Source organism: Drosophila kikkawai, chromosome X, assembly GCF_030179895.1.
Source record: "Drosophila kikkawai strain 14028-0561.14 chromosome X, DkikHiC1v2, whole genome shotgun sequence".
In the NCBI taxonomy this organism is placed as follows: Eukaryota; Metazoa; Arthropoda; class Insecta; order Diptera; family Drosophilidae; genus Drosophila; species Drosophila kikkawai.
Window position 1 is genome coordinate 4,140,947 of NC_091733.1, and position 25,631 is coordinate 4,166,577.

General features: G+C 46.2%; 1 protein-coding gene across 1 annotated transcript in view; it reads left to right on the forward strand.

The window, feature by feature from the left end:
- kl-5 (male fertility factor kl5) overlaps nucleotides 1-25,631 on the forward strand; it is an 871,112-nt gene that overhangs the window by 543,388 nt on the left and 302,093 nt on the right. The gene's annotated exons all lie outside the window — the stretch shown is intronic.

A 25,631-nucleotide genomic window follows, 5' to 3' on the forward strand; every position in this document is an offset into this window, starting at 1 on the left:
AAAACAAAACGGCAAACGCCCAATTATTCTCTTTGTCAATATATAAATATATTTCTTGTAAAATACTTTATCACTTCGCCCTTTGTAACTATAAGCTTTGTATATATAAATCATTGTAGATATAAGCATTCCTCTATTTCTTTATACAATAAGCGGCGTATATTTTAATATAATAACATAGTCATTTATAAGCATAGACAAAAATTTGTAATTATCTTTGGTTCCCCGTTCTCACATCTCTAGACCCCGCACACACACACACACACATCTACACGCGGAGAGCAGAGAGAGCTATTCACCACGAATAAGTGGCCACGGAGTTAGCGCCGTATGAGAGCAACAGAGAGCGAGCATACGATCGAGCGCAAAACAACCCCCGAAATTTGGCACGCGCCAACAGGAGAGAGCGAGAGGGAAACTGATGCACCGCAATGCAATGAGCAACGGAAAGTTACCGGCGCGGCCGAAAATTTGGCAAAGCCGCGTGGTCTGATTTACTTTTGCGGAGGCGACGAAATCGAAGAGACGTGCGAGCGGACGACAACGTAGTTTTTTCATCGAAGCCAAAACGGGAGTGATTTTCACGCGACGGAATTCTTTATTTTTTCTGCGACCAACGAGGGCAGAAAGTGCATATTGACAGTGACAATTTAAAAACCAAGTGCCCAACGATCGTGACGGTGACCAGTGAAGAGCAGAGGAGCTTTACTTTCCTTCGACGGCCAAGGAGGCAAATTTCTTTTGGAAAACGGACGGCGAGGACGTGGCGGAAGCAGCAGCCACCGGCAGGCACGTGTGTGTGTGCGGAAATACGGAGACGGGTGAGTGTATAGGGAGGATCGCATTTTGGCCAGCGGGTACACGTGTGCATAGAAATTTCTCGATGGCCGAGATGCGGTTTTCGCTAGAGTAGGCTAGAAATAATGCCCCGAAATCTAACCTTATTTTTTTTTGTTAAAAATCCCTGAAAATTTTACTAAGTAAAACGAACGAAAGCGAAAGAAAACTCTGAAAGAAAACTACAACTTGATTAAATAAAGAAGACTCAAAGAAAAAAAACTGAAAACTAATTAAACCTAAACTCGTACGTATTTATATTTTCTTCTTTGGTGCTTGCGGGGAATGGAAAAGGAAATTCTGAAAGGAAAAATACAACTTGATTAAATAAAGAAAACTCAACAAAGAAAACTGAAATTACTCAAATAAAACTTGAACATAAACTCGTATATCTTTACACTTCGATTTAAAAAAAACTAAAACTCCCCTCGCTGTCGCTCAACCAATTGCCCTGACCTACGCCAAGTTTTGCCAACCGAGACATGCATCGGGGAAAAAGGGGTGGACCCAAACTTTTACTAAAACTTCACTGAAATTTACACAATAAAATATTTCGCTTGTCGCCGCCGCCCCTCTTAGAAAAATCAGTTGGAAATTTAATAGGAAAATTTCTTTAGTACAAAGTCAAAGTCCGGCAAAAGGGTGGACCTTATCTTCGCGGAAAATGTATTCCGGCAAATTAAAGTAAATATTTCTCCGGATATTTAGCGCTGTGTGATGGCCATGCGTTTGTAGTGCGGGGGGGAAATTTCCGGCATCGTTTTGCGGAAAACGGCTGAATTTTCGCCTACACTGGGAGAAATGAAACTCCAAACTTTGAGTATAAAATTTCAAGTAAATTTTATTTAAATATATTTTTGCTTTCTCGTGGCGAGCATAATTCCTGCCATTTCTGGGAGCCCGTACGCTGCCCACACTGAGAAAAATAAACGCAGATAAATTTAAAAATGAGGAGCAATTAAATAAATTCAAGAAAAGCCCTCGTAAGTAAAATCTTCGGCTCAGATCGAGTCCAGCTCGCAGGGAACGACCCAAGATCATGCTGGCCATGACTCACGTAGAATATTTTCCCAAAAATGCCTAGATTTTAGGCCATAAACTCTGCCCTAGGAAACGGTGGTCCCCAAAATCGACCCCTCTCTCGGTCTCCTTCTAGCGATTGCTATGGGCCCGACCCAAAACGCGCTCCGACGATTATTTCGCTTTATTGCAAAGGCCGGACAAGTCATTTCTCTGGCTTCGTATCCCGGTAACTGACAGCCACCATCTCACGTCAGTTTACCGCGCGTCAAAACACTTTGTCCCACATCTTTACAAATTTTTCTGTTAAAGAGGACCTTGGACGTGACTGAGGCTTACCCCAGCCGTCGAACTTCCTTACAGAATGGCGCCCGAGCAGGGACATGGGGTTTACGAACTTTAGACGTCGAAAATATGGCCTAAAGACCCATTCGGATACGTCAAGTTTGAAAAATTTTCGGTTCCGACACTTAGAGAAAATTTTCTAAGTCGGAACGTATGGAGAGTCGGATGTCGAGGGACACCAAAAATTTCTAGGGCAGAAAACTACGTGAATATATATATATATCGACAAGAATATATACCGGGCATTTTATATAACCTCAAAATCGGGAAAAAAAAAAAAACTTAAAATTTTTTTTTTCTCAAAGCACATGGCAAAAATCGGGAGAACTTAACCAAAAAGTATACCCACTCTCAGAAACTCGTGGCACACGCAGCGAAAATTTTTATACCCCCAGCCGTGAAAAGATCATAACCTAAAACGAGAGGTTATTTGATCACGTGACCAGAAACACACGTGAGCCAAGAAATAGAATCGAGCAAAGAAAGCAAAGAGGGAAGGAAAAAAAAAAAAAAAGGAGAGAGAGAGCGAGAGCGAAAAGCCCTCTAGGTAGCCAAGTCAGGTCGCGAGAATTTCGAAAGCACGAGGCAGGGAAAAGCTAACCCAAATTCCCCACAGCGCAGCCATTTTGTTTCACCCTTCACTCTCATCGTCGTCTCTCTCACACCGGCGGCGATCGAATACAGCCTGCAGATACGCATCGGAGTCGCTTCTCTTTTCAACCGCCGTCGAGTCAACACGTACAGTCGCAGTTTTCAACGGAAATAAAAGCCATCGTCGTACCAATTTTACTAAGTCGCGATCACCGTCGAATAAAATTTAAAGCATCGTGGAATAAAACTTTGCATCATCGTCGAATTAAATTTACATCGCCGTCGCCTAATTTGACTCATCGTCGTGGAAATTCTACAAGCTTACATCGTCGTCGAATAAATTTAATCCCCGTCGAGGAGAGCAGTAACATTAAATCGCCGTGTTACATCAAATTCGAGTTTAACCTAGTTGCACGTGGGCATTTGGTGATTTTTGTGTGAAAAATAAAAAAATCAAATATTTCACTGAAGTTAATCAACTCAACCGTCGCTTGACCCTCGTCTGAAATATTTCTCTCGACCTTTCGAATTTTTTTCCCTTGTCGTTTGCCAGTTGATTAATTTTTCACAGCAATATGGGCGCACGCTGGATTTCGTATCTGCGGAAGCGGGAATTGGAGGCGATTTTGAAGGAGTTTTCCTTGGAAGCAACCGGAACCGTGGAGGAAATGCGGAGCCGGCTGGCTGCCTTCAACAATCAAGATGATCACGTGCTGGAAGTCATCGAACGACTACAGGAATGTGAGGCGGAAATCAACGCCACTCTAGCGGATAGGAAACAACGATCGCCGAGTCCACAACCACACCCACCGGGTCCCGCGCAACTGCAAGTGCCGGTACTGGAGGGCAGAGTTACCGCCGACGTGGCCAGAGACGTGGAGACCCTCCCGGCCAGGCGTGAGACTCTTCCAAAGAAGGCGGAGATGTCGGCAGCGACACTGTCGGAGAAACTCAGGAACTGGGGAATAACTTTCGATGGCACCACGGATCCCATCACCTTCATCCAGCATCTCGAGGAACGAGCAACGGCCTACGAAGTCGACGTGGAGAAGATGCCGCAGGCCATCCCTGGCCTTTTGACGGACACGGCCGAGCACTGGTTCCGGACGAGCCAGCTGCTAGGAGAATCATGGACGAGGTTCAAAAAGGCGTTTTTGGATTTCTTCTTGCCGCCGAGGTATTTCCAGCGACTCGAGGATGAGATCCGCACTAGGGATCAGCGTCGAGGGGAGACGTTCAAGCAATATCTCGTCAACATCAAACTGTTGATGCACCGAGCGGGATACAGCGCGGAACAAGAGCTGGAGCGCATCTACGAGAACCTCCAACCGGAGTACCAGATGTACGCCAGGAGGCACGACTTTACCACATTGGAGCAACTCACCAGTTTGGCGGTCAATTTCGAGGTCACTCGGGACCGGAGCACTGGAAGCCATGCCAGGATGGTAGCTGAGCCACAACCCGCGCCAAGGAGGAGCGGATACGAGCCACCAGCAGTTCAACAAAATTTCTCGCGAACAGTCGGGCGACCACCCATCCCAGCTACGACCCCACAGGGCCCTCGAGTAGGGAATCTGTCAACGATCACAAATTTCAGGTTTGCGTGTAGGAATTGTGCTCAAGAGGGCCACCAGCAGGCAACGTGCCGCAATCCCAGAGTTCTTTTCTGTTGGGATTGTGGGCGTCGGGGAATACGCACAGTCGAGTGTTGCAGACGCACACAGCCGGGAAACGAGAGGAGTCTTCGCCCACTCGGGGAGCGGACGGAGACTGCCTTCAGGAATCCCCGGAATTAGGAGAGATATTACAGGTGCAGGCTGGTCGGATCATCGCGCAGGTGCAGATCGAGGGGCAGAAGTTCAGCGCGACTATAGATACAGGAGCCAGTAGGAGCTTTGTGAGTGAACGAGTGATTCAGCTCGTAGGAACAACACATAACGTACGGTCGGTACGCACTCACGTCAACCTGGCTGAAGGCTCCCGCAAAGAGATCACAACGTCTCTAGTCGCCCAAGTCCAGCTCGACCAACGTAGGGTAACTTTTCCTTTGCTAGTTCTGCCTTCAATCATGGAAGACGTGCTTCTCGGCATGGACTTCCTCTGTGGCGTATCTGCCAGCATTCAATGTGGCCGCGCATCACTGCAGCTGAGCCCTTTCGTGTTAACTAGCCCCACCTATAATTTAGCTACGCCGTCGGTCTTGACAAACGCGTTCACTCCGAAAGCAGCAGACCCCATCGAAGCCGTAGAAGCCACACCAGCCAGCAACGAACCAGATCAGGAGACCCAAGATGCCCCGACCAGCAGCGTCTTAGGGCCTCGGGATGACAACGCCGTACGAAACAATCCGTTTCGACGAAGACAAGCCACCAGGCCAGTGGAGCCGGCAGTGGAACCCGTAGCGGAAAGGCGAGCCCCTTCACCAGCCATCCCGGAGCCTAGATCTGACGCTGGAGGAGCACTAGCTGTCATCACCGAACACACGGAGCACGCAGACTTGGAACCATGGGTGAACCAGTTTCTACAGGAGGAATTGGCTAAATTCGACGGATTGACAGGAGTGTCGAATATCGCGGAACACACGATCACGATGCGGGATGACAAGCCCATCAAACAGAGATACTTTCCGAAGAATCCCGCGATGCAGAGGATTATTGATGAACAGATCGACGAGCTGCTGCGCAACGACTGTATAGAGCCCTCACGGAGTCCCCACAGCGCCCCGATCGTACTCGTGGGCAAGAAGTCCGGAGAGATGCGACTTTGCGTGGATTTTCGCCAATTAAATGCCCACTCTATTCCAGATGCATACCCGCTGCCAAGGATAACACACATCTTGGAACGCCTGCGCCATGCCAAATATATATCGACGCTCGATCTGAAGAGCGGATATTGGCAAATTCCTGTAGCCGAGTCTAGTCGCGAATGCACTGCCTTTACAGTCCCCGGGAGGGGCCTGTACCACTGGAAAGTGATGCCGTTTGGCCTCCACTCAGCACCAGCCACATTCCAGCGGGCGCTCGACAGCGTCATAGGACCGGACATGGAGCCCAACGCGTTTGCGTATTTAGATGATATCATCATCATCGGACGCACTCTGGACGAGCACGTACAGCATCTGCGAGAAGTATTCCGACGGCTACGAAAGGCGAACCTTCGCCTCAACGCAAAGAAGTGCAGCTTCTTTAAGCGCAGCCTGGTATACTTGGGACATGTTATCAGCGAGGAGGGAATTCACACCGACCCCGAAAAGATCTCAGCAGTACGGCAACTGAGTCCACCGACCACGTGCAAGGAGCTTAGGAGGTGTTTGGGTATCGCGTCTTGGTATCGGCGATTCGTACCAAACTTTGCTAGCGTCGTGCAGCCCATGTCTCTACTGCTCAAGAAGGGCAAGAAGTGGCAATGGGAGAAGGAGCAGCAGGATGCGTTCGATGACCTGAAGAGTAAACTGACGGAGGCACCGGTTCTTGCCTGCCCGGATTTCAACGAGAAGTTCGTGTTACAAACGGACGCCAGCGACATCGGCCTCGGAGCAGTGTTAACCCAGACAATCCAAGGGGAAGAACGAGTCATCGCATTTGCCAGCAGACGCCTCATCGCTGCAGAGGAGAACTATTCCGCCACGGAAAAGGAGTGTCTGGCTATCATATGGGCCATCAGGAAGCTCAGATGTTATTTGGAAGGATATCGATTTGAGGTGATAACCGATCATCTCGCTCTGAAGTGGCTCAACTCGATTGAGAATCCCACCGGCCGTGTAGCGCGCTGGGCGCTAGAGCTCCAGCAGTACCAGTTCGATGTCACCTATAGACGCGGGAGCCAGAACGTCGTCGCTGATGCACTTTCTCGACAGCCTTTGGAGGTACTACAGATGATCCAGGAGGATAAGCCGGAGAGTACATGGTACCAGCGGATGGTGAAGCTTGTACAGGACAGACCTGAGGATTACCCGGACTACGTATATGAGAACCAGCAGCTGTATAGACACATCGGATCTCGACCCGACGACGAAGACTCCGTGCCATGGAAACTGTGTGTGGCCAAGGAACACCGACAGCGAGTACTGGCGGAATGCCATGACCAGCCCACGGCAGGGCACCTCGGAATCAGGAAGACAACCGCCCGGATCGCCCAGAGATACTACTGGCCGGGCCTCTTTCGCGATATTTCCAGGTACGTTCGCAAGTGCGACACTTGTCAGCGATTCAAAGTTAGTCAAGCCAAGCCAGCGGGTAAAATGTTTACCAGGCAGGTGAGTGAGCCATTCGATACTGTCTGCGCTGATTTTATTGGGCCTCTTCCGCGATCAAAAGGTGGGAATACAATGTTGCTCGTATTTTTCGACGCGTTCTCGAAGTGGGTCGAGCTGGTCCCACTTAGAAAAGCCACCTCAGCACATCTCGAAAAATCCTTTAGGGAGAGGATTTTAAATCACTTCGGAGTTCCTCGCACTTTTGTCTGTGACAATGGGACACAGTTTACGAGTCGTTCATTTAAATCCTTTTGTAAGCAGGCAGGGATGGAGATCCAGTACACAGCGCCATATACCCCGCAGCAGAACCCGACAGAGAGGGCCAATCGAACCATTAAAACAATGGTCGCCCAGTATATCGAGGACAAGCAGACGACTTGGGACGAACTCCTGCCCGAGTTGAACCTGGCGATAAATAGCAGCGTCTCCGACTCCACCGGATTTAGTCCGGCGTTCATCGTTCAAGGCCGAGAGCCACGACTCCCAGGAGCCTTGTATGATGAAGTGACTCCGGGACCAAGCCAAGCGCCACATTCACCAGAAGCAAAGGCGGAATTGCTGCGGGATATTTTCAAGGTGGTTCGAGAGAACACTCAACGGGCGTCGTTGGAACAGCGCAAGCATTATGATCTCAGACGACGATCATGGAGGCCAACCATAGGATCACTGGTCTTTGTAAAGCAGCATCATTTGTCTAAGGCGGCGGATAACTTTGCCGCCAAGCTCGCTCCCAAATATGAAGGCCCTTACAAAGTAATCAAATTTTTCTCTCCCACCATAGTGCGCTTGCAGCATCTTCACAGCCGGCAACGTCGAACAGCAGCCCTTGGAGACTTGAAGGAAGCAGTCAACGAGCCAGAAACACAGAATCTGGTGCCCAGCAGACTGGACCACGTAGAAGACACACCGATTACGGAGCAAGTTTAGCGATCGAGGAGCGCTAAACCCCTGAGCAGCGGAGCAGCAGCAGCAGAGACGCAGAAGACAAGGATCCCCGCGGACAGCGGGAGAACACACGGCGACAGCCACGCAGCAGCAGTCACGGAAGTCCGTATGAAGACGGCAAAACAGCAACCAACTTGCGCCAAAGAAGCCGACGAGTCACGCTCGATCCGGCCGAGGCAAGAGCCACCTAGGAACACTGATACAGGAGCCAACAATTGAGTCAGTGGGGCCACTTGCTGGAGGGTGCGCCTTCCCAACGTCCCACTTTCCCTAGTGGAAACTCAACGCTCCCAGTGCCAGCACAGCGAATCTTTGCCCTTATTACTAACTTTCCTTAAAACCTTAGTTAGTAAGCATCACAGCCGCGAGCTAATAAACCTTTGTTTTCTCCCTCTACAGAGACAATGGCATCGAACCAGCCTGGCCGTTTGTGGCGCGCAGCGACATCAGCCGCGGCCACCGTGGAAGTTCCCCGCCCGGATGACGTGGTGCTGGGATATCCAGCCGAGGGATTCCTGCCCAAGGACATCGATTGGGAGGCCTTCAGCGAGGCGATGGAGCACGCTGACGAGATTTTAGCGGGCCGTAGACCACTGCCCGATCTCCAGCGCGCAGTTAGCCACGCCGGCGCAGCCGCGGCGGTGCCCAACAGGGTGCCAGTCGCACGTCGCCGGGTGGTGTTCGCGTCGGCCGTGGGGACCTCGAGGTCGGCGACACCCGAGGAGAACCGCCACGGTCGACCGGACGGGAGCAGCAACAGCGACGACGTAGTCGCCACAGGCCCTCGCCGCAAGGGCAGCAACGGCAGCGCAGCCGACGACGACGGCAGTCAGGAGGACGACGACGTGGGCCCCATCTACGCGAGACACCGGCGGGCCAGCAGCATGTCGGACTTCGACCCGGCCGACGTTGCCCGACGCACCATTTTCTCCGCGTCCGGGGTGATCTGCGGCCTGAAGCCGAAGCCGAAGCCCAAGCGCAGCGCGAACGAGCTGCCCCCTGATCCCTGGTGTGTGCAGTACGACAAGGACTGTGTCGCTAAGGCCCGCCGAGAGCGAGCGGAACAACGCAACCGCCCTACACCGGTGCCGAGCAAGGGCCCGCCTGCCACCCCCGCAGTCGAGAAGGAGGAATATCCCCCTGCCGATGAGGACTGGGTCCTACCGCCGCGCCACTGGCGGATCCGGATTCCGGGAGGACGAATCCCACGCTCTGTGGTCGAGCGCGTCCAACCCCAGGAGGCAGCGAACAGGCGGGTGAGCAGGAAGTTCCTGTATTACGCAGGCACAGTGGAATTCAGGGTCCACTTCAGCAAGGGGAACGTGATCACCATCTCACAGCGCACCCCGAAGTAAGGGGAGGATGTGAGGAGTCGTCTGACTCCCCACCAATACTGGCGGCGGCACCAACATCAGCCTTAACACCGGCCACCCGCGCCAGCAGCCGACGGCAACAACATCAGCCAGAACAACGGCCACGTCATCAACAGCGACGTCAGAAAACAGCGGCCAGCGGCCTCAACACCGGCCCGAGCAGCGGCCACAACAACAGCGCGCTCTCGCCGTCTACGTCATCGACAAAACGGCCACAACACCGGCCGTCGACGTCATCAACGCCGGCCACAACAAAACGGCCAGAACAGCGGCCAACAGCAGCGGCAATGGCAACGGCCAGCGCGACCAGCGAAAAAAAAACAATACTTCGCGCCCGTAGCCAACAAAAACAACCGCAGCTACGTCATCAACAAACGGCCACAACAAACGGCCAGAACAGCGGCCAACAGCAGCGGCAATAGCAACAGCCGCAGCGAGCAGCGAAAACAAAAACAAAACGGCAAACGCCCAATTATTCTCTTTGTCAATATATAAATATATTTCTTGTAAAATACTTTATCACTTCGCCCTTTGTAACTATAAGCTTTGTATATATAAATCATTGTAGATATAAGCATTCCTCTATTTCTTTATACAATAAGCGGCGTATATTTTAATATAATAACATAGTCATTTATAAGCATAGACAAAAATTTGTAATTATCTTTGGTTCCCCGTTCTCACATCTCTAGACCCCGCACACACACACACACACATCTACACGCGGAGAGCAGAGAGAGCTATTCACCACGAATAAGTGGCCACGGAGTTAGCGCCGTATGAGAGCAACAGAGAGCGAGCATACGATCGAGCGCAAAACAACCCCCGAAATTTGGCACGCGCCAACAGGAGAGAGCGAGAGGGAAACTGATGCACCGCAATGCAATGAGCAACGGAAAGTTACCGGCGCGGCCGAAAATTTGGCAAAGCCGCGTGGTCTGATTTACTTTTGCGGAGGCGACGAAATCGAAGAGACGTGCGAGCGGACGACAACGTAGTTTTTTCATCGAAGCCAAAACGGGAGTGATTTTCACGCGACGGAATTCTTTATTTTTTCTGCGACCAACGAGGGCAGAAAGTGCATATTGACAGTGACAATTTAAAAACCAAGTGCCCAACGATCGTGACGGTGACCAGTGAAGAGCAGAGGAGCTTTACTTTCCTTCGACGGCCAAGGAGGCAAATTTCTTTTGGAAAACGGACGGCGAGGACGTGGCGGAAGCAGCAGCCACCGGCAGGCACGTGTGTGTGTGCGGAAATACGGAGACGGGTGAGTGTATAGGGAGGATCGCATTTTGGCCAGCGGGTACACGTGTGCATAGAAATTTCTCGATGGCCGAGATGCGGTTTTCGCTAGAGTAGGCTAGAAATAATGCCCCGAAATCTAACCTTATTTTTTTTTGTTAAAAATCCCTGAAAATTTTACTAAGTAAAACGAACGAAAGCGAAAGAAAACTCTGAAAGAAAACTACAACTTGATTAAATAAAGAAGACTCAAAGAAAAAAAACTGAAAACTAATTAAACCTAAACTCGTACGTATTTATATTTTCTTCTTTGGTGCTTGCGGGGAATGGAAAAGGAAATTCTGAAAGGAAAAATACAACTTGATTAAATAAAGAAAACTCAACAAAGAAAACTGAAATTACTCAAATAAAACTTGAACATAAACTCGTATATCTTTACACTTCGATTTAAAAAAAACTAAAACTCCCCTCGCTGTCGCTCAACCAATTGCCCTGACCTACGCCAAGTTTTGCCAACCGAGACATGCATCGGGGAAAAAGGGGTGGACCCAAACTTTTACTAAAACTTCACTGAAATTTACACAATAAAATATTTCGCTTGTCGCCGCCGCCCCTCTTAGAAAAATCAGTTGGAAATTTAATAGGAAAATTTCTTTAGTACAAAGTCAAAGTCCGGCAAAAGGGTGGACCTTATCTTCGCGGAAAATGTATTCCGGCAAATTAAAGTAAATATTTCTCCGGATATTTAGCGCTGTGTGATGGCCATGCGTTTGTAGTGCGGGGGGGAAATTTCCGGCATCGTTTTGCGGAAAACGGCTGAATTTTCGCCTACACTGGGAGAAATGAAACTCCAAACTTTGAGTATAAAATTTCAAGTAAATTTTATTTAAATATATTTTTGCTTTCTCGTGGCGAGCATAATTCCTGCCATTTCTGGGAGCCCGTACGCTGCCCACACTGAGAAAAATAAACGCAGATAAATTTAAAAATGAGGAGCAATTAAATAAATTCAAGAAAAGCCCTCGTAAGTAAAATCTTCGGCTCAGATCGAGTCCAGCTCGCAGGGAACGACCCAAGATCATGCTGGCCATGACTCACGTAGAATATTTTCCCAAAAATGCCTAGATTTTAGGCCATAAACTCTGCCCTAGGAAACGGTGGTCCCCAAAATCGACCCCTCTCTCGGTCTCCTTCTAGCGATTGCTATGGGCCCGACCCAAAACGCGCTCCGACGATTATTTCGCTTTATTGCAAAGGCCGGACAAGTCATTTCTCTGGCTTCGTATCCCGGTAACTGACAGCCACCATCTCACGTCAGTTTACCGCGCGTCAAAACACTTTGTCCCACATCTTTACAAATTTTTCTGTTAAAGAGGACCTTGGACGTGACTGAGGCTTACCCCAGCCGTCGAACTTCCTTACAAAATCGATAACCATTTTGAACGCTTTATCCAGCGTCCCTTAATTGATTTAAAATCGATAACCATACATTTTGAACGCTTCATCCAGCGTCCCCGTACTAATTGAAATCGATAACATTTTTTCGATTAACTGTTTTTTTTTGCGCTTATCCAGCGGCCCCTCTCCGAACCACGTCAAAGTCGATAGACTACCTCACACACTTACATTTTCCGGCTCCTACGAGAGCTTCATATGCCAATTGGTGACGGTGAGGAACCAAAATCCCTTTTGACCGTTTGTAAGGCAAAAGAGTCTCACAGAGTCAGGGCAAAGAGTGAATCTACTGTGCCTTCCAAAAGCGAAAATCCCTCTCGCAGCAAAGGCCCATTGACAACCGCAACTCCACTAAGATCTACGAGCACGTCGCCTGAAATTCCACGGTCTGCACCATCCACAAAAGCCGCAAAATCAGTCGTATCTCCCCACTTCACTAGAGCAAGTGGCAGAATGGCTCAAGCTGAGGGAGACAAGGCCTTGAGGAAATTCACGACCATAACCGATAGGGTGAGTCAGTTTGAAGCCAGAATCAATACCAATGCGGACACAAATCCGTCCATCCACACGAGTAGGGTTCGACTCGAGCAGATCAGGGCCCTCTGGGACAAGGTGGAAAAGGAATATGAGACGTGCTCCGAAGTTGTGGCTAGTCAAACCTGCAAAGACAAAATAACAGCCATGCAATCCAAGTATGACGACTGTTATACCGTTTACGAGCGGTGCGCAGCAAGCCTCAATGAGATCATTGAAGATTCACGCGCACAACAGTCTGTTCAGTCCTCCAAGCTGACGCCGTCTCAGGGCGGATGTCGCTTACCTCCAGTCGAGTGCGAAGTTTTCAATGGTGACTATGTTCAATGGCCCACATTTCGGGACCTTTTTTCCGCCATCTATATACGCAATCCTCGGCTTTAAGAAGTCGAAAAACTGTTCCATCTCAATGCAAAGACGAGCGGCGAGGCCAAATCCATTGTGGCCTTATCTCCGTTGACCAATGATGGTTTTGAGTCAGCGTGGAGAAACTTGCAGAATCGGTTCGAGAACAAGAGGCTGCTGGTCAATAGTCAATTAAAGATCTTGTTTAATTTGCCTTCTGTTGCCCAGGAATGCGGAAAATCCTTGAAGCATTTAGAGAGCACAATCCAAGGTTATTTAACGGCCCTGCAATTAGCAAGGGTCGAGACCACGAATTGGGATTGCCTGCTTGATTTCCTGTGCTCTTCCAAGTTGCCATAACTAACTTTGTCTCTTTGGGAACAGTCCCTGCTAAGTAAGTCTGATATCCCACTCTGGGCTGAATTCCAGGCCTTCTTAAAAGATCGTCATCGAACGCTTGAGGCGATTGAAGAGTTCAAGCCAAACGCGAGTGTTAATCCAGGGCTCTGAGGGTTGACAATAGCTCGCGGTCAATCCAGACCTTTGAAAACAGAGTTACGGTAAACCCGCAATCCTGTAAACTCTGTGCACAAGAGAACCATCCAATCCGAGTATGTCCTCTATTCTTGCGAATGTCAGTCGCAGATCGAGAGAAACATGTGAAACAGCAGAAGTTGTGCTTGAACTGCTTCGCAAGAACGCATCTGCTCCGGGACTGCAACAGCACGCATAATTGCTACACCTGCAGTGGACGTCACAATACTCTCCTGCATCGAAGCGGCCCTCCGCCAGTCCATTCAGTGGTCATACCTGACCAACAGTCCCATTCATCCACAACAATTCAGCAACATATACAGTCCACTCCATCGACGAGTCAAGCGAATGTGCAAACGTTTCTTGCCGTTAACACGCAAGGGGTCCTCCTGAGTACGGCATTAATAGAAGTTTGCCATTTGGGCATCAAATACTCAGCACGGGCACTCATTGACTCAGGTTCCGAGGCAACCTTCATCTCAGAACGGTTGTTCAACCTAATTAAGTTGCCGTATGAGTCCATTCAGGCCCAAGTTTCGGGGGTCAACCTTTCCGTCGCCGCTCAGCCTCGTAAGAGGTGTCAACTCAACAAAGGTTCTCCCGTCAAGCCCCATATCCAGATTGAAACCTGTGCATACGTGTTACCCCAGCTAGCTGGTAATCTCCCATCCTACACTCTACCAGAGGCCCCATTAAAGGATCTTCTACCGTTGCAACTAGCAGATCCAAATTTCTTCCGAAGCTCGCAGATTGACGTGCTTATTGGTGCCGATATCCTGCCATCGATCCTTCTAAGTGGCTCCCATTCCAATATTTGTGGAACACTCCTGGGTCAAGAGACCATATTCGGGTGGATTCTTTGCGGTTCGATTGCAACGAGTCCCACAAGCAGAATATGCTCATTTTCATCCCGATTAGCAGTCAAGGAATCCAAACTAGACAGCATCCTCACAAAATTTTGGGAGGTGGAGGATGTTCCAGTGAAGCTGGTTAAGGAATCCACTTCGGTTTGCGAGGAGATCTTTATCCGATCCACCAAAAAAAGTGAGGATGGAAGATATGTTGTTTCGTTGCCCTTTAAAGAGCCGGACAATATTAAGCTGGGACATTCCAGACCCATCGCACTAGCTCAGTACCTCCGAAACAAAATGCGATTAAGTAAAGATCTTCCATTGAAGGAGCAGTACGACTCAGTCATTCGAGAGTACTTAGACTTAGGTCATATGCACCAAGTCTCCCCTGACGACTCTAGCAGTTTTTATCTGCCTCACCACGCTGTCTTCAAACCAGATAGCACCACGACGAAGGTTCGCGTCGTGTTCAACGCTTCCAATCCCTCATCAAACGGGAACAGCCTCAATGATATCCTTCATGCGGGGCCTGTACTACAGTCCGATCTGACTATTCAGATTCTAGAATGGCGTTTCTTTCATTATGTTTTTAATGCGGACATCACCAAGATGTATCGGCAAATCCGGGTCAATCCTGATCACACGCGCTTTCAGAGAATCTTATTCCGCAACAAATGCGGTGAGCTCTGTGACTATGAACTCGACACAGTCACCTTTGGCGTAAATTGTGCGCCCTTCCTGGCCATCAGAGTGCTTCAGCAGTTGGCTCAGGACATCCGAGGCCAATATCCTTTGGCCAGCGACATCATTTCGAACTTCATGCACGTGGACGATGGGCTCGCAGGGGCTCACACTCGGCAGTCGGCAGTTTTAGCCATTAAAGAGCTTCGGCTGGCTCTCGAGAGTGCCGTTTTTCCACTGCGCAAGTGTACCTCAAACGAAAGGAGACTCCTACAAGCGATTCCGAGGAAACATGTGGTCAGTGCAGACTTCCTTGAGCTGGAAGATGCCAGCACGGCGAAAACTCTTGGGATCCGTTGGCAAGCTACATCCGATAGTTTCTTTTTTGTTCCAATGGTGATCTCCCTGCAACCTGCCTACACCAAACGAGAGGTTTTGTCTCAAATAGCCAAACTGTTCGACCCGGCAGGGTGGTTGTCGCCTTTCGTAATCCGAGCCAAGATTTTCATGCAGGAAATTTGGCTACGGGAGCTAGGCTGGGATCAGCCACTCCCCACCGACCTTGTGACCAAGTGGCAAGAGTTTTTGAAAGGGTATCCGACCCTGAGGGAAATTCGTATTCCGAGGTGAGTGCGTTTCTATCCTGCTGCCAAGGTGCAGTACCATGCGTTTTGCGATGCGTCACAGGACGCGTATGGGGCTGCTATTTTCGTCCGAGTCGAAACGGCTGATGGCTGTTGGACCCATTTGCTGGCATCCAAAGCCAGAGTTGCTCTTGTCAGGTCCATATCCATACCCCGCCTGGAGCGGTTTTCTACCTTCGACAGCCACAACACGGGGCGTCATCCGACGACCAGCTGCGAAAATTATTCGCCTCCCAATGGACGGCCCTATTGACCATAGTGACTCCTCAATAGATTAGTCCTTCCAATTGACATTTACTAGTCCTAAGTTGTGTCATCCAACGTCGTCGTTCCGTCCACGTGTCTTGTACATCCTCATCCATAACACTTCATTTTCATATTTATCCATCTCTCTTTTAATTTAGATCCGTGTATACAATGGCTCCAACGACCCACCAAAATCCTCGTCGCTCATCCAGGAGCAATGTATACAGATGCCGAGTCTGCAGGGGAGTCCACGCTCTGAGGGTTTGCCAACGGTTTCTTCAACTGCCATCGGTGAAGCGGCTCCACGCGGTACTAATTAACCAGTACTGCGCGAACAGTCTGGCAAGGAGGCTCATCACACGCTGCGGCACCTCCACACTGGGCAGCCTCGCTCTTCGCGGCCCCGACAAAGGCGCAACCCACCCTCGGATTCTCGGCCTCAGCGGCAGCCACAGCAGCGCCAGCAGGCGCCTGTATCCGGACCTCGGCGGCCCGCCACGCCAATGGATATGTCTCCATCCCGCAGCCGGTCGTGCGCGCCTATCCTGGCGCGCACGAGGGTTAGCATCCTCTCCGGACGGTGTTCCCTTTCGTAGATCGCAAGTATTCCTCTTGCGAGGGGGGGAGAATGTTCATGCTGAACAATGGGCAATATCGCCAGGGGAGCATCACTGGGGACAAAATGTACCTGTCGCCATATTAGTTGTACTTCTCTTTTGGCACTCTGAAAATAAACTCCAAAGAAGACGGATCGTTTGTCCTCCTCATCAGCATATCGAACTCTGCCACCTTTTATTGGGAATTTTCTGGACTTGTACTTGCCACGGCCCCCGACAGGTTCACGGACATATACGGATAGGGTGGTCTTCTCTGGAACATAGATTACACCTTCTCGGTGTTGGAGCCACCCTAGCTTCGTATGAATTGAGCCTGCGCACCGGGGGATTGGAATTTGCTGACCTTGGCGGAAAATGCCCAGAGCCGCTAGGCCTGACGTCGTCGATGGCCTCCAAAGTGCGATGGTGCTCGGTCAGAAAGGCGTCCAACTCACGCCAGGTTGGAATTTCGGCCTTATTGTGAATTGATTGCTCCCACAAGGAAAGCGTAATCTTGGGAAGCTTCGAGGAGACCATATACACAAGAAGGCAGTCCCACGCCTCGACTTCAATGGAGGACATTTGTAACGCGGTCAAACAGCTTTGAATTGTGCCTTGGAGCTCTTTTAGAGCGACTCCGGATTCTTGAGGAACAGCCTGGATGTTAAAAAGAATCTTTAACTGACTGTTGACTAACAAGCGCTTATTTTCGAAGCGGTCGGAAAGGCTGCTCCATGCCTAGACGAAACCCTCGTTGGTCAGAGGGGCCTTTGAAACGATGGCATGAGCATCGCCGCTTATCTTCGAAAGTAGGTGGAATAACCTCTCCACAGGCGTAAGTCGGGAATTATTAATGTAAATCGCCGTGAAGAGGTCCCGGAAGGTGGGCCACCGAAGATAATCGCCTGTGAAGACCTCGGTGTCCACTGGTGGCAATCGACAACCCATGGACGGGGGTGTGGGCGCAGGGGCGGAAGCCTGAATGGACTGGGAGGCGGCCTTGTCGATAATTTCCTGCAGCTGTACAAGACATCTCGAATATACGGAGTAGCACTCACTGTACTTGGATTCAAGCTCAGTGGCAGTGGCTGTACTGTCGGAGGACACGGAAAGAAGATCGGAGCAGCTTTCATAGCTTTTCTCCACCTTGTCCCACAGGGCACGGATTTGGTCCCGATGGACTCTGCACATGGCAGGGGAAAATCTCTCCGTGTCAGGAGCGCTCGGAATGTGAATGTTAGCTTCGAATTGGCTAACACGGGCTGTCGTCGAAATGAACTTTCGCAGGGCGATGTCTAGGGCATTTTGAGCCATTTTGGAAACCGACTGAGTGAGTCTTGGCGAAGGAACGGGACCAGAATCGACGGACTTGTCGCTTTTTGCCCTTGGGTTGGCAGTGGCTTTTTGTTGTTTCCCGTAGACAAACTCAATTTGGGACTCGGCGGATCAGCGGTTGTCGACTGACCTGAGCGAAGGATGCCTGATTCGAAGTGGAAAGCAGAGTCGGGAACCAGAACGTAGACCGTACTGTCCGTGATCGTGGTGGAGTAGGAAGCAGAGATGTCTATATTGGAAAATTAATTTATTAATTATAATCCGTGATAACAAAAATTATTAATTAATTATTAATGTCGGAAATAATTAATGTGAATTATTTAAGTATTTGCACGTAATTAATACGGAGCCGGAAAGGCGGAATTAAAAATAAACCTTGGCTTTGACTTGGGAAAAACTCACTGGGCTATACCGTCGGCAAAGCAGTGCATAAGTGAGGCTCAGGAGAGAGAACAAAAACGTAACCCAAAGAACCGCGACAAAAACAACACGTCTGCTGGGCGGTTGTGCAGATTTGGAGAAATAAACACTTGCACTTGAATATTTAATCTTGGTTATTTTGTTTGTTATTGTAATTTAATTCCTGTATGGACGGGCAGCGAATATAAATACATATGTATGTATGTAGTTTGATAAGCATGCAGAATATGTATGGATGAGTTGTCTTTATTTTGGACAGTGGAAACCCGATAACCGGACTGTGGTTGTGAGGGCGTACGAAAATATTGGAGGCCGAAAATATATTTATATATTGGCATAAGTACAGTAGAGCGTCGAGAAGTGGACTGTATTATTTGAAGTTGAAGGAATTGTGTTCAAGAAAATATCGAGGCGGCGGGAAACACACAGGGACCGAATATACATATGAGAATAAAATCTCGGGTAGGGGGCCGAATTCGGCAACACGAAATATTCACTGTAGAATTTTCACTGCCGCGGCGCTCGACTTGAAACACACGTTCACTTATTTTATTATTATAATCTTTTTTTTTTATATATTGTTCGGCTGAAGGTTGAGGATGTCAATTACCACTCTAAGTAAGTGACCAACCAACTCGCGGAGTAATGCGCGCCGACTTACATACGTATGTATGTCCGTATGTCAAGACCGTTTTATTCGTTGATGTACGGCCGAATATAGGGACGTATGTGTGTATGTACGGAGAAATGTACAACGGGCCGAAGAAGTGGAGTAAAAAGCGGCGATAATTATGCCGTTGCAGAACGAAGTGCAGGCAAATGGAAGTGGAGAAAATTGGCTTTGGAAATGATTTTTAAGTTGTCTAATTGCCGTGGTGTCAGAAAACTCGGACGAGGAGTTGACAAAAAATCGTCCGCAGGTTGAGCGAAATTTAAATTTCGGACAACTGTTGACGATCGGCAATTAGAGACGGGCGGAAACTTTTTACTTATCTTTTCTGCGGCGGCACCACCAAAGCTGCTGGGAAAAAAGGATTCCAGGACGATATCCTTATCCGGCTCGAAGGACCATTGGTTTAGGAGTAGGGTGGCTGGTAAATCCTCCGCAAAAGGATCAATAAAAGTTTATCCCACGAAGCAGAAAAACGCAGAAAAAAGGTCCAGAAATTCGGGGGTCGAAAAATGACATCGGCGGAGTGCCCGTAGCATACATATATTTTCGCATTCGATTCGGTACTGAACTTAGCTTAGCCTAAGGGCCCGCTGCCGGCCGAGAAGCCCAGCTTAACGGCGCGAGAGCGGGAGAGCGGGAGAACCGTGAACTAGAGCGGCGTAGCCGTCCCTAGAAGCGAGCGACGATCGGGAACACGGAGCGTGCGATCGGTAATACCGAGGAGCGGAGAGCGGGCGAGCTTTGCTAAGCTGGGAACGCTTAAGCTTTTGGACGCTCGGTGGCCAGAGGGGGAGCAGGGGCCTCCTGGCGTAAACAAATTGTGTTAACGTCATTTATTTCAACATTTATTTAAACAATATTGGAAAACTTTGATTTGGCTGTCCATATTATGCAATATGGGCAGAGCAATAGAGACTTCGCCGCTTTCATTTTGATCACCTTGTAGCACTCAAAACATATTTTGAAGTGGCTGCAAGGTAATAGTACCACATCACGCGGAGTGTCAAGGCAAATGATACATTTAAGAACTTCAACCATTTGACTAAAGTGTAAAGTATTGTCCTCCTCATCTTCATCATTATCTGAGCATGGCTGCTCTTCAAATGTGGTGTCCCACCTAATCAAATCATTTTTTTGATTAATTAAGCTGCCAAAAAACTCGTTTAATGATATCGTTGCGCTGTCCAAGTCCTTGAGAAGCTCTTCTATTTTGTTGTCCTTGACTCTCTGCTTTTTTCGCTTTGCGCTTAGCGCGGTTATGTCGCCATCCAGAGCATTAGCTAATATTTTCGAGGAATTGGTCGAAGCGGCCATGCTTTTGCAATTTCCGAGCTAATGCAGCGTTAAAGGACTCCAATGAGCTTGTTGTTCGCATAACCTGAGCGCGCACAGAGAATACATCAGGTGTGGTCTGGGGAAAAAAAGTAAAAATACATGAATAAGAAAAACTATTAAAAAAGAAAAATAATCTTACTTTAACCATCCATTCCTTTTCAAAGTAATTTAGAAAACGTTTCAAAATGTCGTGACTTTTTTTGACAGCTCCAACAATTGGTCCTTCAAAAGAGTAAACATTTCCTGAATTTTCGGAGGCTGAATTAATGGCAAGCTGAGAAACGTCCTGTACCATTTGTAGCAGTCCGTATTTTTTAACGTTCCTCCAAAATTAGGAATTTTTAAGCTGTTGCGCCTCAAAGCTTGACAGTAATGAAACCAGCAGCCATTTATTGTTGCCGTTGGGAACACAGTTTTTAACGCTTTTCTCAAAGCTATCTCATAATCTGTGGTAAAGCTATCCGGCTGAAACTTAAAAAAGTTGGCATTCAAAAATGCGAACAGGTGCTCGTAGACCTCTCTTGTCAAAATGTAAATAAATGGAAAAGTCTGCAATTAGAATAAAAATGGACATGAAATTTTTTGGTTAAATATCACACAAACTGTATACACTTACATGGTTCCTGAATTGATAATGAACAATTAGCAATTGTTTAAAGCCGCAAGAAGGCACCGTATCAAATGTTCCATCTATGAAAAAGTGGCGTTCTACTGGCCTACTTTCAATATTCTTTACAATGCTTGGCGATAGGAAAATGCAATAAGCAAAGTTTTCTTCCACAATAGTGCCCCTATAAAAAGGTAGCTGATTTTGCTTAGAATTGCCATATTCTTCCTGGAAAGCGTCATCTTCAAATAGCAATTTGACTTCACTTGGCGACTTGGGGTTTTGCATCGCGTTTTTACTCCGGATCCTAAACAATTGCCGTCTTATTTTAGGAAAAGCAACTGAAGAAGCCGCTTCTCCGCTTTTGAGGCATTCTTCGTAGAAGATGTCGCGCACGCCTTTTCTTTTTAAATTTTTTTGCTCACATTGACTCTTGACATTGTTAATTAGCTCTAGTCTTTTTATTAGGTCTTGCGGAGAAGCATGGTTGTGGCAGCTCTCGATACTCATTTGAGTACACACACCACTATTGGACAAGGCCACCGAAACACTACAGTCTTTTATGTAGCAAATATAACGCGAACTTTCCTTTAAAATACTTTTAATTTTAAACAATTGTTGCTGGCTTTTAAGAAGAAGCAACTTTAGAATTCTTCCTAAGTCCAGGTACAATTTTATATTCATAGCCGGATTCCATTTCACGTGCACTTAGCTTCGAGATCAATCGCAAACTGAATTATTGTGCCAAAAACATGTAAAGCTCGATTGCAAACGAGATAACACATTAAACCGTATTATTTAAAACAGTAATTTCATTGATTCTTGATAAACTTTGCGAGTTTTAAGAAATTGAGGGCGCCCGTGGGCGCTATGACACAGGGCGTTATGACACCAACCCATAATCTTCTATGTACTCTCACTGCTATATATGTCGGAATGGGCCGGATCGGACGACTATATCATATAGCTGCCATACAAATGTTCAATAAATTAAAAAAAAAAAAATTATGACTTGGCTGTTTTTTAATATTTTTGCATCATTTTTGAGATATTGCCAACTGATATAATTCCAGAATTTCCGTAAAAATTTTATGAAAATCGGACGACTATATCTTATAGCTGCCATAGGAACGATCGGAAAATGAATAGGAAAAAAATTATAACTTCGTTGTTTTTCAACATATTCTTATCTATTTTTAGATATGAGCTTCTTTTATTATTTCAGAATTTTGGTAAAAATTTTATGAAAATCTGACAACTATATGACTATATGCTGCCATAGAAGCGATCGGTAAATGTATACAATATGTAAAACTGGGAATGTAAAACTGTAACTGTCACACTGTTAAGGGGGTTTCCTGAATTAGGAGGCAAAAAAAATCGATTTTTTTTTTATTGCTTAAAACGATAGATAAACTATCTAAGAACATACCACAAAAATTTCAGAAGCCAATTCGAAGTATTTTCGAAGATACAGAGATGAAAGCAAAGGAGCGCCGAGCAGGTTTGCAGGCGCTTGGTGAACTTTGAAGCGCGTTTTCTCCACTTCTCATTTTTCGAGTTGGCGGGAAAGATAACTAAAAAACTTATTGACCGATTGAAACGAATAAAGGCTTATTCTCTTTAGAATTAAATTCTCTTCTAAATAGACTAAAACGGTTGTTGAAAACCGCTTTTTATATTTTTTACAGCATGTTAAAGTCAATATTTTATCCCGAAAAATGCAATATTGACTTTAACATGCTGTAAAAAATATAAAAAGCGGTTTTCAACAACCGTTTTAGTCTATTTAGAAGAGAATTTAATTCTAAAGAGAATAAGCCTTTATTCGTTTCAATCGGTCAATAAGTTTTTTAGTTATCTTTCCCGCCAATTAGGAACTGCTGTGACGAGGCGCTTCAGTGAACTACTTATAAGTCCGCCATTTTGAATTTTTTTTTTTTTTTTTTTAATTTATTTAAGCGCTTTAAATATGTATAAAAATATACCAAAAATTGCAAGAAGCTTGGTCGTTTCTTTACCTTCCAAAAAAAAATGCGAAAAACAACTAATTTTTGGCCTCCTAATTCAGGAAACCCCCTTAACATAATAAGTATTGGTAAAATGAAATGAAACTTTGTTTTGTGAGTGTTTTCAGCATTTAAATCTATAATATAAACATCAAAACCAATCTGCAAGGGTATACAAACTTCGGTGTGCCGAAGTTAGCTTCCTTTCTTGTTTTATTTCTTAAAATTAATCATTTTCGGTATTATTTTATGATTTTTTCTTCTTCTTATTAGAATATTTGGTATTTTTTTAAGATTTTTTTTTAAGAATGCCAAAAAAATGTGCAAATCTTAAATGTAGATTATTTTGTTCGTAAATATACCCTAAAAAATCTTCTATGTAGTATTTTTGGTCTTATAGTAAGATTTTAAATGAAGAATGCGCAAAATCTCAAAAGAAGATATTCAGGCCTGCTCCGGTAATCGTAAAATTTTTTCGATTTCGTTTTGGGCGAAAACGAAGCGTTTTCGTTTTTAGCTGCTCCGGTTTTCGGCAAATTTCTGCTATCGGAATGTTTCGTTTTCTCATCGTTTCTCACTGCTCAAGCAGCTAACTTGTGTTGTTGGTAATAAGCAAACAACGTAAAGTAATGCCTTTTATATATACAATTGCCCTTTATCTAAGCCAGAAAAAGGCAAAAAATCGTCGAGTTAAGCAAATCTAGGCACCCAAGATGCTGCCACACTTTTCACAGTTTTAATTCCGGTGGTCCCAAATAATTATTTGGTTAATTTTGACAATTTAAGTAGTAAAATGAAATAGCATTATTTATAAACAACCATTTTGGCGGTCCTTTAAAGTTATTAATGTATTCATTTATATTTTATAAGTATTTTTAACTGGATGTTTCGTTCCACCAACAATATGGCAACCTTGGCGATAACATTTTGCGGTGAACTTATCGACCTATCGCCAAACCGAGAAAACTGGTTGAACACGGCAAAAATTTTGTTGTCAAATCTGAGGTGGGGTCAGAAATAAATTTTTTATAAAATAACTACCTGCCAGAATGATCTTATGGTGTTGTGGAATAAACATCAATAGACCACTGAGTAAACTATTTTTTTCCTCTTGTAAATAAGATCTGATTTCATATAAAAAAAGCCATTTACTTTTCATTCCGGCCAGAAAAAGGTGCCCGTGTTTCAAATCGAAAAAATCTTTCGATTTCGATTACCGGAGCACCAATTTCTCGTTTTCAAAAACGAAAACGAAAAATTCTTGCCGTTTTCGATTACCGGAGCAGGCCTGTATATTTTTTTTATCAGTGTACGCGCCTGAAAATGCGTGAAATCGGTATGTACCGTGATAGACTATGTTACAGGAAAAACCATTGCTTACGCTTCGTCAAAAGAAGATGAGTTTACAATGGTCACGGGAACGGATGTCCTGGACTCAAAGGCAATGGAACACTATCATATTTAGCAATGAAGCTAAATTTGATGTAAGTGTCGGCGATGCGCGAAGGAGAGTCATCCTTAATAAAACTAAAGCCTACCATAAAAACTGCCTTAAATGAACAGTTAAGTTCCCAGCCAGCATTATGGTGAGGGGTTGTATGTCTGCATGTGCATCAAGTTAGCAGGGCAACTTTATGTTTTTAAAAAATAATAATAAAAACTTGAGCAACAAAATTTATTCTTTCATTATTCTTTCTTTTTATTAACAGATAATTAACGGAAAATTATGAGAAAAAAAATGTTGGAAATGTTCAAGTTTGCAGGAGTTTTTTTTAAAAAGAAAAAAAAAAAGGATAAAAAATTGAACGGCAAATTTTTTTCTTTCACGAATACTTAACGGCAAATTATGGTATAATCAAAATTTTGAAAATCCAAAGTTGCCCTGCTAACTTGATGCACATTATGTCTGCCAAAGGAGTAGGCCAACTGCACTTTATTGATGGGATGGTCAACGCAGAAAAATATGTTAACATACTAGAAGAAACCCGAAGATCCCTATCATCCCACTTTCGATATGACTATCGACATGGGGACTGTTTCACGGAATAAATCTGATAGTCCAGCCCAAGAAGTCTTCTGCTTTAGCAAGACAGATTTCGTACGGCTGAATAATTTCATAATTAATTACAACTGGTCCGATCTATACACATGCACTGACATGGCGGAAGCCGTGGGTATTTTTTATCGCGTTATGAATTCATTTTTTATTGACTGTGTTCCGTTATACTGTCCGTCTACATCAAACAAGCCTCCTTGGTTTACCAAAGAGTTGACCCGCCTCAAAAATAGAAAATCAAATCTATATGCTAAAATCAACGTACCAGTTCTCCGATTGTCCTATCTAGTTATTTATCAGCTCGATCCACTTTTACTGTGTATAACGCGCAGTGCTACAATAATTATTTGACTCGTTGCAGGTCCCAGTTTTCTGAGGACCCAAAACAGTTTTATAATTTTGTTAAATCCAAGCGTAAATCCATTACTCGTCCGTCCTCGCTCTCTTTTGGTAATTCAACAGCAGATAATGATCAGGCAATAGCCGATCTTTTTGCTCAGTTTTTTGAAACCACTTACTCCAACTCAATAGACCCAAATCAGGCTTATCCTTACATCATCCCCAAATCGAACCAAATCTTCAAATCTTCATTAACGAAAGCTCTCTTCTTAGGGATCTTCATCGTGTTAAGCCAGTTTTTTTACCAGGTCCCGACGGAATACCAGGCTGTGTGCTTAGGAATTGTACCGAAGCCCTGTG